General features: G+C 35.7%; 1 pseudogene; it reads right to left on the reverse strand.

Moving 5' to 3' along the window:
• Window positions 1–1,468: 1,468 nt before the first annotated feature.
• Window positions 1,469–17,246, reverse strand: LOC121474080 (annotated as a pseudogene).
• Window positions 17,247–22,657: the final 5,411 nt, after the last annotated feature.

A 22,657-nucleotide genomic window follows, 5' to 3' on the forward strand; every position in this document is an offset into this window, starting at 1 on the left:
AACTGTGGAAGTTAAGGAGAGGAATGAAGGAGTTATTTAGGAGAATGAGAGGGAATTGGACAACAGAAGTCCAGAATGATTTTCAAGGAGTGTTAAGGACCCATTTGAGGCCTGGGATCATGATTTTAAAGTGAGACTAGTCAGCATGGTGTGCATTTTTCTCCAGCTGCTGTCAGCAAACAGTATCATATACCAGAAAGTTGGAGAGTGGGATATAACCAAATTTGTGGTTTTGCCAGGCTAAGTGGTGTATAGAGAAAGGGGCAAGGGCAGTGGGGGTAAAGGGTCGATCATATTATTTAAATTTAAACTCAGTAAGGAGAACATGAAGATATTTGTGAGTTATGCAAGAAAAACTCCAGTCAGTGGAATAGAGTTTCCAGAGTGCTTTGGACCATAGGCGTATGTCTAAGGCTAAATAAAAGAAATAAATTTAAAATAATTATCTATATTTTCCATCACTTCACCTTCTCTTTTCTGGCTCACTTTTCAGTGAGGGTATTCCTTAAACACATTAATATGAAAGTCTGAACAAAATACTGGATTATGAGTTAAAAGACCTAAGACAGAGAGAAAATGATTGGAGATATTTCTATTATAAATACAATTCTCAGGGCCCTGGGTGGCTTAGTCAGTTATGCATCTGAATCTCAGTTTCAGCTCAGGTCATGATCTCATAGGTCATGGGAACCTGGAGTTTGAGTAGAAGCTCCATGCTCAGCAGGGAGTCTGTTGAAGATTCTCTCCCTCTCCTTGTGCTCCTCACTCATGCATACTCTTGCTCGTTTGCTCTCTCTCAAATGAATCTTAAAAAAAAAAAAATACAATCCTTGAACAAGGAAGCCATTATTAATCGTTCTTTATTAAAGCTAAAACTAGGGGCACCTGGGTGGCTCAGTGGTTGAGCGTCTGCCTTTGGCTCAGGTTGAGATCCCAGAGTCCCAGGATTGAGTCCCACAACAGGCTCCCTGCAGGGAGCCTGCCTCTCCCTCTGCCCCTGTTTCTGCCTCTCCCTGTGTGTCTTATGAATAAATAAATAAAATCTTAGAAAAAAAAAAAAGCTAAAACTAGTTGGCTAATTTGAAGCTAGATAAAAGATAAAAACTCTAACACTTCCCATCACTTCTGTGCTGTGGTAATCACCCATTCAGCTCTAACTGATTTTCCCCCCAGAAGAAACAGGAAACAGACTGAGATCTATGGTCTATGGACTGAATGTTTGCACCTCCTCAAAATTCATATGTTGAAACTCTAATCCCCAATATTATGGTATTTGGAGCTGGAGCCTTAGATCATGTCCTTACCAAAGACCAGATCTGTTGGCACCTTAATCTTGGACTTCCTAGCCTCAAAACTATAAGAAATATAAATGTATATTGTTGAAGCCACTAAGTCTAGATGATTTATTTTAGCATCCCAAGCTAACTAAGACACTAAGCTCATAAGGCTGGGGAGGAAGGAAATAAGTTCACAGGTATCTGGCTTCTGAATTAAGTATCTACAAGATAAAGAGGCAATAATAATACCTCTTATATCTCTTAATAGTGGTGCTATACTAAATAGGTCTATGCCCTTTTTCTTCCACCTTGAGTTGCCTTATGAAAGGATTCCTTGTATTATCCTACCTAGATAAGTTCCTGAACCCCAAGGAAGAGGGTGAATAGGCGTTCATTTCTTGCCAGGACAAGTGCAACAGCTTTCTCATGTGTCTTCCTGATTTTCATTATGTATCTTCACTCCCAACTCCAGCCGACTCTCTTTATCAAAGTTAAAGCGATCCTCCAAAGTATGATATTAGATAATCTCACTCCTGCATCTGCTTAGAAAACTCCAGGGTCCCTCACTGCTGGTAAAATAAAATCCAAGGTCTTTAAAAAACCCTATTTGACTTGGTCCCCAATCACCTCTTCATATACTCCTTTCTACCATCTCTCATTTACCCTCAAGACTTCAGTCATGGTTGCCTTGTTTCTACCCACACGTCTACCTTCTTATTTCTATCTCAAAGACTTTACACTTGTTCCCTTTGGATTTCTCTTCTCCCGGGTGTATATTTTGCTTCTTCATTACCTAGGTACAGCTCAAATGCTATTCTCTTGGAAAAGTCATTCAGACTGTCCAGTCTCAAGTACCCCTCATCTGCTTCACCATTGTTTATCATATTACTTTTTGTTTTCTTCATTACATTTATCACAACCCAGAATTTTCTTATTTATATGTTTTGTATTATTGTTTATATGTTTATTGCCCATCTTTATTCACTAAATGCAGCATGCTTGAAAGAAGATACTGATAGCTCCTGGAACATTTTAGGTGCTCAATAAACATGCTATGGATTGGTTTGTCATCATACATATCATTTGATTCATACCTTATAATAATGAAAGAGTAATGTCACAAATAATTGAAGAAAGGAGTATTTTTTTTCTAGTTTATTTTAGCTGCTTTCAAAAATTTTAGCTACTTATTTTATTTTGGGAAATTATAAAAAGTATATTATTTGCATAGACTACTAAGTCAGCCCTTATACACTTATTTGTATATGCACTGCAAGTGCATTTATTACAGTAGGTGTCACACAGTCCCCTGCCCTTAGAGACCTCACATTATTTTTGCTACAAGGGAAGGCAAACAAAAATGACAAAAAGATGACATGAAGAAAATGTCATATAAATCATTGCAACCTAAAAATTATTTTTAAACTCTTGACTAATTTTGGATCTAAATTCTAGCAGAGGAAGTTCATGTGAGGGTCACCACTGAAGAGGGACTTTAAGAGAATAATTTTTCCTCTCTAGTCTTTAGTTTCCTTGTCTATAAATTGAGAAACTTCTAGCTCATATGCCTTCTCCACTCCAAGATTGTATGACTATACAAGGTACACAAACTATCTTGCATATAAATAAAAAATGAATGTATATTATTTATTTGACATATTCCAGTTTAATAAAATGCAATTATAATTTATGCATTGAATGAAAAAGAATTTATTTGCTAGACCCATATATGTTCTTATATTAACAAAATGTGTAGTTTTTAATTTCTGAAAAATAAATTAAGGTAAAATTCTGAATATAATGATAAGCTAAATGAGAACAAGGCAATTAATAAAAATATTTTGGCCATCTTTTCTTTTTTTCTTCCTATTTCCTATATTATTTAAATTAATAAACGAATGGATAATGTTATTGGTATAATTAAATATTGATAAAGACCTTTATGTATTTGGACATAAGAAAAGGATTTATCAACAATCAAAAGAAAAAGACTTGAAGCAATGGATAGGAATACCCTACTGTTGTCTTTATATTCCATTCCAAAGTTACTTTTCTTTCTGAGCCCCATCTTGGAAGTAATCCAATCACGATAAGCAGTCACTCAGGTATAAATGCTGGCTTATTCTTTTTAGCTCATCCATCACCCCAGCTACTATGCCAACAAGGTGTCAGATATTTCTAGAGTCCAAGTAAGCTAGTGGTCCATCAGAATCATTCTAGAAGAAGATAGGAAGACATGTTTCTTGTCCCATCAAAGAATTTCTTTTTACTGCTTCTCTGGACTTACCAAAAGACTCTAGGCTCTGAAAAGAGTCCATCCTCTTTTAGGTTCAGAACTGTGGAACTTAGGGGTGCCTGAGTGGCTCAGTCAGTGCTTTCGGCTCAGGTCATGAACTCAGAGTCCTAGGATCGAGCCCCAGGTTAGGCTCCCTGCTCAGTGGAGAGTCTGTTTCTCCCTCTCCCTCTGCTTCCTCCCCCTGCCCATGCTTTGTCTCTTTCTTTCAAATAAATATATCTTAAAACAAACAAACAAACAAACAACTATGGAACTTGGGTTTATTCAAAACCCAGGGCAACTCCAAACCAGATTATATCGCCTACAGCCGCCATATGCTAGATTGGGCAGACCTTCCAATGAGTTTAGCCTTGACTATGAAGAAAATGATTTGGCTCTTGCATAATGAAGCCTGAGGAATGGGTGACATGTGCACATGCTAGATCTCCTGCTACATCTCCTGATAAGGAAGACGCAGCATTCTATTCTGCTGATTGCCTAGAAAATAAGGCCAAATTTATTTTATTACCGTGTCAGTATTATCCTTGGTATGGATTCCTAGACTGAAAACTCCATGAGAGGAGGGATTTTGTTCACCAGTGCCTCCCAGCATCTAGGCTGGTGTCTGATACATAACTGGGATTAATAAACATCCATTATGTGGATCAAAATAAGCTACTCTATGGAAATCATTACTACACACAAAACATTTTGTTTATAAAAACTTCCATTTAATTAGTACTCTGGGAGAAAATGATTTGATAATATGTGTAGACATACCTGACATGCATTAGCTTTTCCTGACATAAATCCAGCACATAGCATTTTGTCAGTCATGGTGCCAGATAATGCATGTGGAGCCTTGCAAACTTTGTTGTCAATAATCTTCACAGAGGCTTGTTGAAGTATCACTGGAAGGGGACCTAAAGGCAATACATTCTGCGTATTATGGGGATCTTAATCCTTGATTGTTGAGACAAAGAACATCTATAGAATAAAGTAGATTCTTTTGGTCAGCAAGAGCCAGGCCAGTCTCAACATAGATTGGTCCCTTTCTGGTGTTTATTACAGCTGGCTGCCTCACACATAACTCCAATTTTTCCAATTTTTATCCCCAGAGGTATTTTAGAAATTGAAGACAATTTGGTTCCACCACTTGGTTCTCTTTTTGGGATATTTACTGAGTGATAAATTGCATAAAAGGGTGATTGATTGGTTAAATAATTATTCCCATGAAGCTATTACCTTTTTACAGAAAAACTTACCGTTCACATAAAGTGTTCCCCATCCTATAACTACAACACTGGCATTTTCTGAGAGCTTCATTTTGGCTTCAGGAAGACAAATCCTACAAATTTACTTTGTGAAAAAGACTTCTTCAGCAAGCTGCATGAGGGCAATATCATTATAAACCCCAGCCGTGCTATAATTTTCATGAAAAATAATGTTTTGGACTTTCTGTGTCATATACGCTTTATTTACTACAGTTCCAAAATTGACAGTCCCATCATCTGAATTATTTTTCCTAGAAGACAAAATTTGATTAAAATACATGCAGTTTTTGAGTGACAACAGCATTCATAGTGTCATTATCTCATAACTATAAAGCATGAAGTAGGCTCACCACCAACACTAGAAAACGCTAAATTTTTATTTTTAAAGATGTCTTTGACTCAGAGATGTGGCAAATAAAATAGTGCTAAGGACTATTAGAGCTGTCAGATTTCTGCAAATCCTCCTAACTAGAGCCAATGATGTTTTCTACTACTAAAGCCTCACCAGTTTCTGACTTGGGTAGGAGTCATATGAGCTGCCTCAGTGGATGGGGCCCATAATCACTCTTATTGCCAAATACCCTGGATTCCAAGAGCCTGTGGCAGGCTGTGGGCATCTTTGTACATAAAAAAATTGCCACTCGTTCTTACTCAATTACCCTATTATGTTTACCAAGTCCGTGGCATCTTGGTTTCTAATTTAAATTTTCTGATCATTTCTCTAGCTCCTCACTGAAACTCCTTCTCAATTTAGGACTTAACATCCCATTAACTTATCTCACCTTCCCTCAAAATGTCAGGTGCTATTTTTGTTTTTGTTTTGTTTTTATTTTTCAAGACCTTCATGTAATGGCAACATTCTTCAATCCTTCTCACATTCTAAAACCTTCAGTGACTCCATACACTCAATGTGTTTCTTAAACTCTACTGCCTTAGAATCAATTCAGGCTCCACATCCTAAGATTTATGTTGATGTTTAAGGATCCACACTTCTAACGAGTCCTCTGGTAGTCCCCTATCTATGGACTACTTTTTGAAAATTGCTTCAGAGACAAATCCTGCAACCATGCTTTGTAAGAAAGACTTCCTCAGGAAGTAAGCATCTTGTCAACTAGAAATGTGCCCAGGCAACACAACAAATTTTTGGAGTGCATTTTCTTTTTTTTTTTCAAGATTTTATTTATTTATTCATGATAGACATAGAGAGAGAGGCAGAGACACAGGCAGAGGGAGAAGTAGGCTCCATGCCGGGAACCCAATGCAGGACTCAATTCCGGGACTCCAGGACCACGCCCTGGGCCAAAGGCAGGCGTCAAACTGTTGAGCCACCCAGGGATCCCTGGAGTGCATTTTCTAATGTTTCTTCTAACAAATCTTCTCTACTTCAAATTGCTCTTTTTGTTTACTGCCTAGAGAACACAACTTTTGTTGTTCCACCTAAGACATCTGAAGAAGGTGGTTTTCCAAATCCAAAATGCATATTGTTCTTTCCCATCTACCCATCCTATCAATCAAATCTTTAATCTTTAGGGTCTGGGTCATATATTACCATCTTCATCTGTCAGCTGGCTATGTTCTCCTTCCTCATCAAAATTTCACAGAATTTACTGTGTTATTGTATATGTGGTATATTACTACTCTATGCTGACGAGTACCTCCAGTATATCTCATTCAAATATCTTTGGTTAGGTAGTAAACTCCTAGAGGGCAAGACAAATAAACACACAGTAACTGGAGTCAGCCATACCTGGGGTCACATTCAACTTCTGTTCTTTAGTAGTTGTATCACCTTTGCCAAGTTACAGCACCATTTCTGAACTCTAGTTTCTCCATCTTTAAATTATACCTTCCATGTGTATTTATTGTTATGATTAAATAAAATGATGTAAATAAAGTATTTAACGTCAAGCCGAAATAGCTATTTGGAAAATGTGAATTACTTCTTTTTTTTTTTTTAATTTTTATTTATTTATGATAGTCACAGAGAGAGAGAGAGAGAGGCAGAGACACAGGCAGAGGGAGAAGCAGGCTCCATGCACCGGGAGCCCAATGTGGGATTCATCCCGGGTCTCCAGGATCGTGCCCTGGGCCAAAGGCAGGCGCCAAACCGCTGCGCCACCCAGGGATCCCAAAATGTGAATTACTTCTACTCACTTTTCCTCTTTGACAATTTTTTAAAGATTTATTTACTTATTTTAGAGAGGGAGAGAAAGAGAAAGAGAGTGAACGTGTGCAAGCATGGGGGGAAGACAAAGGGAGGGGGAGAGACAAATTTAAGCGGACTCCATGCTGAGCATGGAGCCTGATGCAAGGCTCCATTTCACCCTGAGATCACCACCTGAGATGAAACCAAGAGTTGGATACTCAACCAACTGTGCCACCGAGGTGCCCTTCCTTTTCGACAAATTTAAATGCCTCTGTTCCTCTTCAGTTATGCAGGTAATTATAAATTTCATTTGGCCTTGGTGAATGTTCACATATTTAGGTCATTTAGGTCAACCCCCACAAATAACCAAAAAAATAGGCCTGTACCTGAATCCTACATTTAGCCAGACTTTCACACTCACTCAGCAAAGCAGTGAACTGCCAGTAATAGCCACCAGCTGCTGATAAGAGATGCCACACAATTGTGTTGACCTTTCCATTGCATGCTGCCTTGCCATGGCCATGCCCCCACCAGAGCATTCTTCCCATTCACAATTCAGTTGTCTGCTGTGATACTGTTGGTTGGTCTTTCACAACCTGAAGAAAGGATTTATTTACATAAGAGCAGCTATCTTTGATTATGCTTTACAAGAAACACATCTTAAAACATTACTTGAAACCCTTGAATGATTGTCCAGCATCTACTAAGCTTGTTGTGCCTTCTCTGGACTATCCCGTGATCACGGTACCCAACTTCGTCTTGGTTTGGTAACTTTTACTTATCCTCTTTTTCACTCTCAATCACCTTTTGACAAAATTTATTTTATCTATTTGTTACAATTATCATCTCTCCAAGTAGATTGCAAATTTCTGGAAGGTGGAGACTTTACTTCATAATGTCGGCCTCTTACACAGCATATGAAATGCTATCTGTAAAGTTCCATGTAGATAATAGATATGCCATAAATAATCCATTGAATAAATGAATGCATAGATGTATCTTGTGGGCAATATGATGCCCTAAAAAGAATTCATTTAAAATACACAGAACTATTTTTTTTATCTTATAATAAATGTATTTGATATAGCCTACTTTTATATTTTCTTATTATCTTGTCTTTTTATACCTTCAATCTTTTTTATTTTAACTTACTCAGATATGATAGTTTTCACTCATGATTCCATTCTTTGAAATCAGTTCTCATTTCATTCTTTTGGACAACTCCTTACAAATGTTAAAATTCATAAGTCAGTGTTTTTCAAAATGAAATTCCATATATATCTGGTTTATACAATAACTTTGGCAGACTATTTAATGGATTTCCAAACAATATATTTCAAGACACTTTTTAGAATAATGATAGAGAAATATTTGTGAATGTGTTAAATTTATCATAGTTTCTAAACTTACAGTTGTTGGTAAGTATTTCAACATTAGCTTTGCTAATTTCTGAAATTAAAAAAAAAACATAAAAAAATAAAATATCATTAAGCAATTATCTTCAATCCAAGAACATACATGCTAACTTTCTTAGCTCAATTACACTCAATATTTAACTATTCAGACTAGTTCACATATCAGTTACCAGCCCCTCTCTCTCCTACTTGTTATATTTTAACCATCTCTCCACATGTCTACCAGGTAGTATAGGAAAGAGGAAAAGGAAATAAAAAACAAAGCTCTCAATTTTGTAATAGTGGCAGCAAAATATTTACTAAGGTGAGAAGTTTATATTCTCACTAAAAGAGGGGCATGAATTAATTATCTTTGGATATCTTTCCTTATGAGAATTCTCATCTCTCTGAAATACTGTTATCTACAAAGGAAAAAATTCCAACTAAATTTTCATTTCATTGGGCCTATCCTTCTCTTTAGAGTCATCTCATAACTATGGCTGATTTATGAAATTTTAAGAATTTAACTTAAATTCAAGTCTCTTTTCTATTAGGAAGAGACTTTTTTTTTTTTTTTTTTTCAAAAGATTCACCCATTTACTAGAGAGAGAGAAAAACAGTGTAAGGGGGGGGGGCAGATGGGGGAGGGAGGGTCTGAAGCAGACTCCTGGATGAGTGTAGAGCTCATTGCAGGGATCGATCTCATGACCCTGAGACCATGTCCTGAGCAGAAACTAAGAGTCAGATGTTTAACCAACTGAGCCACCCAGGTGCCCCTGGGAAGAGATTTTAAAGAGAAAGAGTACGGAACTACAAGAAGACCCACCAAGTGCTGACTCTAAACCCCTAAGACATAGAAGGGCAGCCTTCTTTACCAAGTGCTACCCACAGAGCAATTGTAGTGTTCTTTTGAGAAGTTCTATCTCAAACTCACTTCTCATGACTGGTCAACTGGTGACAGGTATTCTGAGGCAAAGGAGCTATAACTGGCAGTTGTTGGCCTTGGTAGCCTTCAAGGACACTAGGATCAACTGTCAATCTGAGAGAACCACAAAACTAGGCTCTGAACTACATGCTTATCACCTAACAGGTCTTTTAACAATCCAAGTGAGAGTTTCAAGACCTTTGCAAGATCTTCAAGATCTTTACAGACTTCAGTTTCTGTACTGAGGCAAGATCCTATCATTTTCTTCCTTTGTTTTCTAGAACATTATTCCAGACAATTTTTTTCTTTGTTAGTATCATTCCCATTCTTCCACAAGAAGCAGTGAGAACTCCGTATCCCCAACTCCCTTCTTACCTAGCAATCTCCACACTGAATGATCAAGTAAGCACAGTCTGTTTCCTATAATGAAACCCTGACAAGAGTAGAGGGAAGGGAGGAATAATACTTCAATTAGGATCCTTGGCCCCCTTTTTCATACATAAATGTGAAGCCTTCCAAGTTTACATGCAAGCCCACATTTAGCCTTCCTTCCTATCACTTGTCAAAGATTTTATGCCACTGCCCCTTATATGCCAACTCATTGGTAGGCATACCAGAATTTGAGAAGTATATTTTTTTTTCCCAAAGCAAATTCCTGAAACTCCTGGTTAATTTTTTTCCCTAGTACTTTCTTTCAAAAAGTCCAGAAACCTAAGTAATAGAAAATAAAGGAAAAAAGTGAAATACCTATGAGTCTAATGGAATTAGGGACTGCATTCCAGGATGCCACGTTGTCTTTCAATATCTGATATAAGATAGCTTCAGTTTCAGTCTTCATGCTATTCCTCTTTGCTGGAGGAAATTTGAATGTCAGCTGCAACTGTACATTTGAGCCATTGCGATCAGGACTAGAAACAACTGAAATGCTCTAGTGTGCTCTTTTTTTATTTTTGTAGATGTTTTGTGAACACATTGAATTTCCTATATTTCAATTATATTATTTCCATTAGATATATTAAAGAACAATACACAGATATTGTCTCAGTGTGTATAAAGTGCAAGGGTCTCTAAAAATCTTCTAACTGGTTCAAAGGTATTGGTCATGTGAGAAGATGTGAACTACAAACTAGAAATCAGAATATTTCCAGTATGTGAGAAACTGAGTACTGGCCAACAAATGATTGATGTAAGATTTTATTATAACAGTAAAAACCATGTCTTTGTACAGATATCTTTTTTTTTTAAGATTTTATTTATCCATGAGAGACAGAGACAGAGAGAGAGAGAGAGAGAGGCAGAGACACAGGCAGAGGGAGAAGCAGGCTCCATGCAGGGAGCCTGATGTGGGACTTGATCCCAGGACTCCAGGATCACACCCTGGGCCAAAGGCAGACGCTTAACCGCTGAGCTACCCAGGCATCCCTGTACAATATTTTCTAATAACTTTAGATAAAGAGATAAATTCAGGACCAGGAAGCATTCAAAAAAGAACACCTACTGTATATTCAGGAGCCAGACTAAGCTTCTACCTATAATTTCTTATACATCTCTACCCCAATAGATCTGTACAATGGGAAAGCTCAGAAAGATGCCTCTATAGGATAAAGAGACTCTCCATTTTATATATATATATATATATTTATTTATTTATTTATTATAAATTAATAATATATATGATATATTAATATAATAATATATAATTATATATTTATATATGTTATATATTTTATTAATCCTTTTTATTAATTAGGGAAGGAGATTAATTCATTTTGGGAGATTTTCAAACCAAATCACAATTTTTAAAAATACCCACAACTCTATTTTCAATAGAAGGGTTTTTGAAGGTTTTTTGTTTGTCTGTTGGTAAGTAGGTTAGTTGGTTGGGTTTTTTTGTCCAGCTGGATATTTTTGTTTTGTTTTGGAAGTTCAGAATTCCCCTAAAATGGATACTGGCCGTTACCAAAATATAAGTATACTCTCCCTTTATCACTCATCCCCCATGCTCCAGATACCCTTCCCCTCTGCAGCCCTCCTGACTACCACCAAACTCAAGCATATTTCAAAGACATATTTGGACAAATGTTATCTTAAATGATGTTTAAATTCACTTTGCTTCACGGTCATTATAGTGATAATGATTACTAAAGAGACCAAAAGATTATTTTAGGAAAGGTATGGCCAGATGGGTGTGGATGGGAGAAGGAGAGGTTAGTATGTGAGAAGCAAAATAATCAGGTGGGGTTCTGTTTTCTAAAGTTACAATTATCTTTCATCATAGTAGTCAGTTGAGACTGACTGCTATCAACAACCTTAAAATTCCCCTTCAAGTGTGGAGATTACAGATTTGTACAAAACAGTTCCTACTCTGAACAGAAGTTTAATTGCAAAAGCATTTTAATTTATGGAGAATTCTTTCTTTTTCTTTCTTTCTTTCTTTCTTTCTTTCTTTCTTTCTTTCTTTCTTCTTTCTTTCTTTCTTCTTTCTTTCTTCTTTTCCTTCTTTCCTTCTCTCTTTGTATTTTTTCTATTGCTGTTAAAACTATGGCTGATGTGACATATCATCTACCTCCCTTTCCATAAGACCCTGATTGAATTCATACTTATAGAATTTTGATGACCTGAGAGTTGATATATTCCTTATATATACTAGAATTTTGAAAAGCACCAGACATCTGTCAAGAGAAAGAAACAAAGTAGCCACCATATCTGTTCCAAACAAATTTATTATGAAATTATTAAAAGAAATCTTGGACTTACCTTAGTCTCTATATTTTTGCTCATATCTGTGCTGACTTGTGAAGCTTCATTCTCACAGCTATCATTGTATGTAACTCCAGAAATATGAAAATCACCTTGGTAATAGAAAATCTTTCCTGTGAAACAAAGAAATACTCAAAGAATTTTAAAATAACAAGTAGCCTTTAGTCCCTCCATATCTTGGTCTCAAAATTAACGTTTGACCCAGACTTTTAAATAATTAGAGGGAGAGAGAAGGGAAGAGGAAAGCAATGAAAGGGAGTGGATATTCACTCATTCTAGAAATGGCAACTACCCAGCATTAATGAAGTGATCACCATCCTTTCTTCGTATGATAATAGATGTCACTGCCCCACTGAAGCCAGGAATACCCTCAATATTCACCTCAAAACAGCAATCCAGGCAACCACTAACAAACCATCTGAGTGTGTACTGTAGATGAAACCTAATTTTCTTTTCTTTTCTATTTTATTTATTTATTCATGACAGACACAGAGAGAGAGAGGGAGAGGCAGAGACACAGTCAAAGGAAGAAGCAGGCTTCATGCAGGGAGCTCGACGTGGGACTAATCCCAGGTTGCCAGGATCACATCCCAGGCCGAAGGCAGCGCTAAACTGCTGGGCCACCGGGACTGCCCTGAAACCTAATTTCATACATAATCTAAATTTTAGCCTAGTGATTACCCAGTTACTCTTTCTAACCACTTCTGATACAGGAAGCATTACAAACATTCCCATTTACTTTCTAGATGATGTACACCCTCTACCCTCCCTAGCTCAAAAGATTATTATGAGGATCAAGTGGAATAATGGGTGTCAAATTTCTTTGAAAACATTAAATAGCTACACAAATTTAAGGATTTAAAAACAAGCTTTCTGAATGTAGTGTTAATTTTAAAAATAAAGATCAAATTTATATAAACATTCAGTCACTTCTACTATCTATTAGATGAGACATTTGTGTGAATGAAAGGCCCAAATATGAGATAGGAATCCATCAAAATCCTAAAGGAAAACACAGGCAACACCTTCTTTGACGTTGGCTACAATAACTTCTTGCTAAACACATCTTCAAGGGCAAGGGCACCAAAAGCAAAATGAACTATTGGGACCTCATAAAGATAAAAAAGGCTTTTGCACAGCAAAGGAAACAATCAACAAAATTAAAAGGCAGCCTACAGAATGGGAAAAGATATTTGCAAGAAGATATCTGTCTCGTCAGATAAAGGGCTAGCATCCAAAATCTATAAAAAGCTTATCAAACTCATTGCCCAAAAAACACAGAATCCAGTCAAGAAATGGGCAGAAGACATGAACAGATATTTCTCCAAAGAAGACATACAAATAGACAACAGACACATGAAAAAATGGTCAACATCACTGGGCATCAGAGAAATACAAATCAAAATCACGATGAGATACCACTTCACACCAGTCAGAATAGCTAAAATTAACAACTCAGGAAACAATGAATGTTGGTGAGGCTGCAGAGAAAGGGGAACCCTCTTACACTGTTGGTGGGAATGTAAACTGGTGCAGCCACTCTGGAAGACAGTATAGAAGTTCCACAAAAAGGTAAAAAAAAAAGAATTACCCTATGACCCATCAATTGCACTATTAGATATTTATACAAAGGATACAAACATAGTGAATTGTAGGGGCACCTAGACCCCATTGCTGCTATAGCAGCAATGTCCACAATAGTCAAATTATGGAAAAAGTCCAGATACCATTGACAGGTGAATGGATAAAGAAGAGGTGGTATATGTATTACTCAGCCATCAAAAAGAATGAAATCTTACCATTTGCAATGACAAGGATAGAACTAGAAGGTATTATGCAAAACAAAATAAGTGAGTCGGGATCCCTGGGTGGCGCAGTGGTTTGGCGCCTGCCTTTGGCCCAGGGCACGATCCTGGAGACCCAGGATCGAATCCCACGTCGGGCTCCCGGTGCATGGGGCCTGCTTCTCCCTCTGCCTATGTCTCTGCCTCTCTCGCTCTCTCTCTGTGTGACTATCATAAATAAATAAAAATTGAAAAAAAAAAAGCTATATCTTTAAAAAACAAAACAAAACAAAACAAAATAAGTGAGTCAGAGAAAGACAAATACCATATGATTTTACACATAACTACAGGAAACAAACTGAGGGCTGCTAGCGGGGAGGTAGGTGGGGGGATGGAATAATTGGGTGATGGGCATTAAGGAGAGCACTTGATGTAATCAGCACTGGGTGTTCTATGCAACTGAAGAATCACTAAATTACCTCTGAAACTAATAATACACTGCATGTTAATTAAATTGAATTTAATTTTTGTTTTAAAATGAGGCACTTATGGATTATCCATTGCTATTTAGCAATTATGTCTTAATAACCAGAAATGTGATGAGCACTGGTGTTATTCTGTATTTGGCAAATTGAACACCAATAAAAAATAAATTTATTATTTAAAAAAATAAAATAAAATAAAATTTCCTTTCAGAAAAAAAAAACAGAAATGAGCTAAAAAGAGTAGGGATTTCCAAATTTTTAGATATATTTACTAAAATGTATAACAATTCAACTACTAACCTACTGCATAAGCTCATTTACTGACAATGCATTTTGGCCCCAAAATATTGAACTTTTCAGTCTTGCACACACTCTCATAGTTGGTAGTATATTACTAAGTATATTATAAGTTACGGAGTGGGTCAAGGAGGCATTTGATTCAAAAACATTTGTAAATCTGGGTATTCAATAATAGAGAATTATTATGTTGAAATAACATAGTAAATAGGTTTGAAAAAATTTCCATGAAGAAATTTAATATTCATGTTGTTTCTTATCAATTTCTAAAAATAAAAGGAGATTTAGTAGTAAGGGTGAAAATGAAAAATAGTCAATACTGACTAACTGCCAGAAAATGAACAAGAATAGTTACTTCCAAGATTGCTGTCACTCCAAGAAAAATAAGTATCACTATCCATACTGGCCAAGATCTTTTCTGGGAGGATATGCCATACCTGTGAAAGGAAGAAAATGGCTCAAATCAGATGACAGATTTTCTAAATTTACCTGGCTCTCCTTCAGCTCATGCAACATAATTTATAAATTATGATTAGGCCTCTATGTTAGCATGAAATGCAGAAACCTTTTACATCTTAAAGAGGATAGACCCTAATGCTCATTCATTTAACAAATCAGATTTGAGTACTGTGTTAGCTTCTGGGGATAAAGCAGTGAGCAAGATCTATGTGGTTTCTATCCTCATGTTGCTGAAGAGAAATTGATTTGCTTTTTTTATTTATCTAAAGCAGGTTACAAAACACTAGGTGTAGTCTGGTTGTATTTTGTGGCTAGTCACATCATATTCATGGACACATATACATGTATAAACAAACATGTAGTTTAACCATTTATAAATTTTAATTAAATGTGGAAGGGAATATCACGATATCTACCACAGTTATCCCATGTTATGAGATTATGGGTAGATTTTTTTTTCTTGTTGTCTTTTTTTCCTTTTTTTGTTGTTGTTTTAAGATTTTATTAATTTATTGATGGGAGACAGAGGGAGGGAAGGATGTAGAGCAAGACTCCCTCCAGAGCAGGGATCCTGATGTGGGGCTTGATCCCAGGAACCCGGGATCATGACCTGAGCTGAAGGCAATCACTCAACTGACTGAGCCACACAGGTGCCCTGTTTACTTTTTTCTTAACTACATTTCCTAATGTTTTGACAATAAAATGGATTATTTGTATAATATAAATTAAGAGACACGTAAGTTTCATCATCAAAACCAATCAATTAGATGAAAAATAATCAGAAAATATGGTGACTTGGCATTATCCAAATGGAGTGGTCTAGGTTTACAATTAGGTCTTATGGCTACCCTCAGTCTAATATACATAAAATGTGGACACTAGTTATCCTTCATGTTTTGAAAGACATGATGTCATGAAATTGCTAATTTGGAGGAAGAGCGATAACAAACACATAAAAATCTGATTTCAGATTTCAGAACAGCCTTAGCTGCATCCTCAATCTTTTGTATTCCACCTTGTCCTAAACAAAACTTACAAAACAGAAGAATTTGTAATCAGGGGATATATTTAGCCCATTAGATATTCCCTATGAATATTAGAATCTTTATGTTTTGATCCCTCTAGGACCAGTTTATTTTTAGGTAGATAAGTTCTTTTAAAAAAATATTACCTTATTACACAACTGTGCAACTCCACCCAGTCTTATTTCCTCTCTGCTCTGTTCTCTATTCTTAATCCTACCTCTTCTTTATACTCCTTTGATGACTTGTTAATTAGTGTTTCCCAGAACCAGAATTATTTGCCAAAGCTCTTCAAAGAAACTCCCTATTTCAGGTGCATTCCATGTATGCTTTCATATTGGAATCCTGCTGTTTAATCTCATCAGAGCAAACAAGCTATTCAGGTATTATGTTTCTTACACTAGATGAATAGCATCTGGAGTCCCCGGGGAATAAACATAAAAGGAATATTCAATTAAGGTAATTAATAGCTATTTCTAACCTTATGACTATCTGATAATAAATGTCTTCTAATAACTAGAAATGTTTTCTGTGATATTGGGGTCTCAAATTTGTTTTGGATTAGCCAGTTGTACCTTAGTCTGGTAGCTTCGTCTGAGACGTGCAAATTAGTTTAAGGGACTTTAACATTATGTAGCCCCTGAATAGTGACTCGAACGTGCCTGAAATGGTTTCTTTCTTTCTTTCTTTCTTTTTTTTTTTTTTTTGAAATGGTTTCTATACAAGTAATTACTATGTTACAGCTTAAAGAATACATTTTGTTGAATATAGCACTGATGGTTCTTTTCCCCTTCTGTATGGATTTCTTCCTATCATAAATAATTAAGGAAATACTTTTATACCTAACAAAATCACAGTAATTTATTGTTTTATTCAACCTTTCCTCTAGTAAATGTTATGCATGGACTCTAGGAATTATTTTTTATTAATTGCTGAAATTATTTAAATGATGTTCTAAATATTTTAAAAGTTCCATTCATGAGACAATTTACTTTCTCATTTACCAAATTAATTTTGGCCATTTTTTAAGACATAACTCTGCATTCCAGAATGAACAATTTAACAACAACAAAAAAGAAAAGGTTAAAAATTAATCTTCAATAAATTTAATCAACTCCATATACTTAATTAAACTATACCTACCTCATTGTTGTATAGAATGGAATTTAAGTAAGGGATTATCACTATTCTGGCATAATCAAACATTCCACTTAATCAAATTACAATAATGTCAATAAAAATAATGGTAACTGTATGATTCACAATTTTAAAGCATTAGTCTCACTATAGTTTATATCCACAGTCCATATGAGATATCATTTCCTAGATCAGATTTCTTATAACCACCTTCTGATATTGCATTAGCAGTTAAACTGCAAAGCATTTTAAAAACTGTAGTTTTCATTTATTAGAATTTCATTTATGGGCCACTTGAATTAGATGCACTTGAATTTTATTATACAGTGAAGAGCGTTAAAGTAAGATTCCAAAGCAGAATTGCCCAAGTTTGATGAAGATAAATCTTTTTTTTTTTTTCATAGAGGACTTTATTAGGGAAAGAGTTGTGAATAAGAGAAATTGATGATCAAATGAATTGAATGGCCTCACCTCTAACTTTCCTCTGCAATTCTGGAAAAGTAGAGAGCCTATAAAGGGAATTCATTTGAAAATCTACGAAGTGGGACTCCTGGGTGGCTCAGCGGTTGAGCGTCTGCCTTTGGCTCAGGGCATGATCCTGGAGTCCCGGGGTTCTATCCTACATGGGGATCACTGCATGGAGCCTGCTTCTCCCTCTGCCTATGTCTCTGCCTCTCTCTGTGTCTTTCATGAATAAATAAATAAAGCCTTAAAAAAAATAGAAAATCTATGAAGTTTTGAGGACCCTCTGCAGTCTACCAGCTGCCAATTCAGGACCTGGGTTATAAAATACATTATTCCAAGAATCTATAATGATTTTATATTTTTTAATTACTTCCAAGAAAATATTTTCCTACGAGAAAATATGAGTTAAATTATATTATTAGAGAACAAAAATTGTAGTGTTCTTATTTTTTAAAAAGTAAGCAAAATTTGCTGGTTGGATTACTTTTTTCCAACTTCCTGAAATTTTCTGACTTTGCAGAGCCTTTAGATCTCAGGAACAGTAGTATGTTTTTTAGCGGTGTCCAGAAAAAAAACTAAATTAGAGAGAGCAGGACGTTAACAAAAAGCTAGAAAATATTCTAATAACTTGCTAGGGTTTGTAGACTTAATCTCCAAAATAAAATTCCATTTACCTGTCCATAGTACTCTGATTGTTGTGGTGTTGTCAGGGACAAAGATGGTGGTGATGATGATGATGATGATGGTGAAAATGATGATAGTGATTATTAAAATAAGGGCCTTCTGGTGTATCTTTTAAAGAGATCAATGTTTTCCAGGTTTATGTGCTACAACCAGTGTTGATTGGTTTGTTTTTATGGGCTGGGTGAAATGTAGAGAACAAATATGATGAAACTCGTCTGACTAGTATTAATGACTACCATATTTCTATAGTTTCAAGATAGGAGTCATCAAGGGAATCACAAACTATCTCGGCTTATGTGTTTAAAGAAAAAAAATAATAACCTACTCCTAGATTGGTCACCAGAAGGTGTACCCAAGAAACAGCCTTGTGGTGAATGGATAATCCTAATAACTCTGTGTTTGATCAGGTCCATTATGCTGGCTTCTTCCTCAGTTGACATCAGCTACAATTCAGCAGAAGTTTCTGACAAATGATTTTTCACAGGGTATCAATTTTAATATAACTAATATTGCCATCATTCTGATGTAAATCAAATTGTATTTCATTGTGATTTACATTTAAATTTCCCTAATTGCCAGTGAGAATAATTATACTCATTTTGGGTTTCCTCTTCGGAGTTATAGTAGTTCCTTTTACCTGGTACATCATGTCTGGCTATGAGGGAAAATTTACAAAACATACCCAAAGGCAAAAAAACAAAAGAAAAAAATCCTCTCAGTTTGAAGAGACAGAGAGCAAGCATCAGGACCAGACATGATAGGGATGTTGGAATTATTATACAACTATGGTTGATATTAAAACAACTGTGCTGTTTATATGCTGACAGCTTTAATGGATATAGTAGAGGACATGCAAGAACAGATGGGAAATGTAAACAGAGAGATGGAAATTCAACAATGAAATGCTAGAGGTTAAAAAAAAATGAAACAACACTATAACAGAAATGAAGAATGCCTTTGAAAGGACATAACAGTCCTTAATGTGTATGTACCTAACTATGGTGTCAAACTACATGAGGCAAAGAGCAATAGAACTGCAAGGAGAAATAGATGAATGCATCACCACAGACCTACATAGAAACACATCTGTATCAGAAATGGACAGATCCAGCAGACAGAAAATCAGTAAGAATATAGTTGAACTTGACACCAGTCAACTGAATATAATTGAATCTATAGACTACTTCATCCAACAACAATAGAGTACATATTCTTCTCAAGATCACGTGGAGTATTTATCAAGAGAGTTCACATTATGGACAACAAAATGCACCTTGAATAGAAATCATACAATGTCAGCTTTCACACCATGATGAAATTAAACTAGATATAGCAATAACAGAGAGGTAACTGGAAATCCCAAGTTATGTGGAAATTAAATAACATACTACTAAATAACATCAGTCATTCAAGAGAACCCTCAAGAGAAATTTTAAAACATCTGGAACTAAATGAAAACAAAACACAACTTGTCAAAATTTATGGGATGCAGTGAATAGAAGGAAATTTATAGCACTGAGTACATATATAGTTGACCCTGAACAACAAAGGGTTTATGGGTGCTGACACCATCCCACCCCCATGCAGTCGAAAATATACATATAACTTGAGCCCCACAAAATTAACTATTAACAGCCTCCTGTTGACTGGAAGCCTTACCAACAACACAAACAGTTAATACATATTTTGTATGTTATATGTATTATACATTATGTTCTTACAATAAAGTAAGCTAGAGAAAAGAAAATTATCACTAAAAAAATTGTAAGGGAGAGAAAATACATTTATAGTGCTGTAAAAATCTGTAAGTGGACCTGTGCAGTTCAAACCTATAATTATTCTAAGGTCAATTGTATTTGATTTATTCTGTCCTATTGTAAATGGCATTATTCTTTAAATTTCATGTTATATCTGTTGCTGGCATATAGAAATAAAATTGATTTTTGTATATTGACCTTCTTTCCAGAAAACTTATTTGATTTCTTAAAATTTGAACATTCTTTTGAATATTTACCATACACCTACATCATCAAGTCATCTGCAAATAAGAATAGAATTATTACTTCTTTTCCATTGCTTATTTTTTTATTTTGTTTTGGCCAACTGGTTGCCTGATTCATTGTTTTAGCCTTGTGTCACAGAACTCTAGTACATTGTTGAAAAAAATGGTGATAGCAGGTATTCTTCCTTTGCTCTCAATTTCAGGGAGAGGCTCTCAGTGTTTCACCATTCAAAAGAATTTTGCTGTCACTTTATCAGATTAAGGAAGTTATCTTCTGTTTTCGGTTTGATATATTTTATAATAAATGAACTTGAATTCGATCAAAGGCTTTTTTACATAATTAAGATAACCACACCTCTTTTCTACCTTTATTTGATCCATGTTGTAAGTCACATTAATTGATATTTCAGTGTTAAACCAACTTTGTATTTCTGGAATAATCTCAACTTGATCGCAATTTAACATACATTTTATGTATCGCTGGGTTTCATATGTTGTTTTGTTTAGGACTTTTAAGTCCATCTTTCTGAGAGAGGATGGCACAATTTTCCTGTCTTTTAATGTCCTTGTTAAGGTTTGTAGTCAAAGTTATGTTGGCATTATAAAACAAGGTGGGAAATAGCTCTGTTATTGCAAATAAATTTTAAAATTTATATGAGGTAAACAAATTCTTAGGAAAAAAACTTAAGTTTCCAAAGCTGACATAATCATTACCATAAGAATTGCTACCTACCTTTTTCAAATATACCACATTTTGGACTTTTCATGAACTTGAAATAAACTTTCCATTTTACCAATTCACTGAGAGCCAGGAATTTATCTCTCCCTCCTTTTTTTTTTAAAGATTTTATTTATTTATTAGAGACACAGAGAGAGACATAGAGAGAGAGAGAGGCAGAGACACAGGCAGAGGGAGAAGCAGGCCCCATGCAGGGACCCTGACGTGGGACTTGATCTGGGTCTCCAGGATCACAACCTGGGTGGAAGGCGGCACTAAATCGCTGAGCCACCGGGCTGCCCAGGAATTGATCTCTTGAAACAGCTAATAGAAATATCATCTGTAACAAATACAAATGTTATATAAAGTTTATTGTCAAATAGATATTTTTAAAACAAAAAAGATTTGAAAGTGTTTCTATTAGACATCAATGATCTCATATGTATCTCTTCTTCCTTTTGATTTGCTTCTAGTATCAGAAATAAAAACTATGGACTGGTGTGGTTCTCCAACTCTCCATGGATGAACAGTGCTGCTGTTGAAACAGGATAAACCTTTCTCCCATTTTGAACAAAGCCTAAAATTTCAATACTCGTGCCATTTTTGTCTTCTCAGCCCCATAATCACAAAAGTCCTGTCAGTTTTAAAGGAAAAGCACAGATGTCATATTATAGTTATGGTCTTGTTGAGTCATCATTCTTTAAATGAATGAGTTATAGAATATACGTTTGTTCCAAGGACACTCCCACAGACATGTCCTAGCTTCAATTCAACCATGAAGTCTCCATGTCAGCTTGGATAAGAATTATTCAAATGCTTGCAGTAACTGGAATTATCCAACCCCTGATGGTACTTCCTCTTCCTGGGTGTATATTTTCCCCCAAAGCTTTATCTTTTTATTTGTATCTATATCCATTTATTTTTAAAATCCTTGAAAACCATCTTAATACCTTCTACTGAATCGTCTACAAAAACTCCAGCCCACATTAGTTTTATTATTTTTGTGATAAAATTTCACATACCTTATAACAACTAATTATTGATTTCTATTCTATTTGTGCCATATATGTTTCCCCAAGTAGATTATAAAGTCCTGGGGTATAGGGTTTATGCCTTATGCCTTATACTAATTTTCCATACATTCCAGGTTTTTTTTAAGAGACAGTGAGCGAGAGAGAGCATGAGAAGGGGGGCAGAGGGAGAGAGAGAATATTAAGCAGGCTCCACACCGAGCATGGAGCCTGATGCAGGGCTCGATCTTACAACTCTGAGATCATGACTTGAGCTGAAATCAAGAGTCTGATATGCTCAACCGACAGAGCCACCCAGGTGCCCCAATTCCAGAGTCTCAATAAAGACTTATAGCTTGTCTGATTCTTACAACATGGAACAGAATACAAGCACCTCTTCTCCTTTCTTTCTTTGTTCGTTTATTCCTACATAGTATTTGGTTCTTCTTAATACTATTTTCTTTTCATTTGCAGTAATATTTTGGGTTAGCTTAGCTGGTGAACCAACAGAGCCTTTTTTAAATATAGCAAAATTAGAAGCTC

Source organism: Vulpes lagopus, chromosome 12, assembly GCF_018345385.1.
Source record: "Vulpes lagopus strain Blue_001 chromosome 12, ASM1834538v1, whole genome shotgun sequence".
NCBI classification, from domain to species: Eukaryota; Metazoa; Chordata; class Mammalia; order Carnivora; family Canidae; genus Vulpes; species Vulpes lagopus.